At 38.7% G+C, this 1,267-nt stretch overlaps 1 non-coding gene across 1 annotated transcript; it reads left to right on the top strand.

The window, feature by feature from the left end:
- The first annotated feature begins 217 nt into the window (after positions 1-217).
- Positions 218-321, top strand: LOC142177847 (small nucleolar RNA R71). The gene has a single exon (XR_012706393.1). It is a non-coding gene; the product is annotated as a small nucleolar RNA R71 (small nucleolar RNA).
- Positions 322-1,267: the final 946 nt, after the last annotated feature.

Below are 1,267 nucleotides of genomic sequence, written 5' to 3'. Positions count from 1 at the left end.
TGTATTAGCATCAATCCGGTGAACACCAGTTGATCTTCTTCTTTCAGCACTCTCTGAGGGCCATTTATTAGCATCTTCAGATAACTCATCAAGAATTGTAACTATCTTCTCTGGAGTCTTCTTCATCAAAGGGCATCCAACTGCATTGCTCAATATTCTACGTGAGGCCGGTGTCAATCCATCCCAAAAGTCTTGGAGTTGCATCCATAGTTCATTTCCGCTATGTTGACACCTTCAAACAATCTCCTTAAACCTCTCCCATGCTTCAAAAATAGTTTAAGTATCTTTCTAGTAGAAGTTATGGATTTTTCTTCTAAACTTGCCCATTTTAGCTGAATAGAAATATTTATCAAGAAATTTCTTGGTCATCTCCTCCTATGTTCTGATTGATCTAGTGGGAAAACTTCGAAGCCACTACTTTGCATTATCTTTGAGTGTGAAGGGAATGCCCTTAAGTACAGTGCATCTTGTGACACACCATTTTATTGAAAGGTGTTCATAATCTTCTAGAAGTCCATTAGATGTCTATTTGGATCTTTGTTTGGCTTCCCTCTTAAGACTCAACAATTCTGAAGGGTTGGAAGCAACCCTTGCTTCAACTCAAAATTATTAGCTGCAATTGGAGGTGGTCTTACACTTGATAATCCTTGATTGTAGATTGGTTTAGCATAATCGCTCAGTGATCTCCTAGGTATGGGAGCTATATTTCCAAACTGGTTTGTAGCCAAAGGTTGATTTTGAGCAATTCTCCGACCCCTCTCTTCTTCGTAGATAATCTGTGCATCTCCAATAGCTGCTTCCTCAGACTCTCGTGCATCTTGTTCTCTTCGTTGGGCTACTTCTCTCGCAGCCAAATCTACATTATCCTCACCGTTTCTAGCCATAAGTTCTTTAGTTAAGGATTTTCCAACCTTTTCTGATGTCTCGGTGAGATTTCTTTCCTTTCTCTGTTGTCGCAGTTGTTTTTCAATCTCTGGCTCGTATGGTAGCAATTTTTTCACAGTGGCTCGAGTCATGCACCAATCTAAACATGTAACTTGCGCACAGTCAACAACACTAAACGTAAAAAGATAAAAATAAAATAAAATAAAAAGAAAAATCCCTTAATTAGCACTACAAACTATTTCAAACAGGTCAGTCCAAAATCACATCGCTTCATATGCCGCAAGGTTAACAACAAACATGTCAGTCCAAAATCCAACAACAAAGCTAAATCCTATCGAGCTTATACATGGAACTCCAACTCTAAAGTTTTTTATGGAGGAAC

The sequence above is a fragment of the Nicotiana tabacum genome, chromosome 23 (assembly GCF_000715075.1).
Source record: "Nicotiana tabacum cultivar K326 chromosome 23, ASM71507v2, whole genome shotgun sequence".
Classification (NCBI taxonomy): Eukaryota; Viridiplantae; Streptophyta; class Magnoliopsida; order Solanales; family Solanaceae; genus Nicotiana; species Nicotiana tabacum.
Note: the sequence above shows the minus strand (reverse complement) of the source record. Positions and strands in the feature narration are given on the sequence as shown.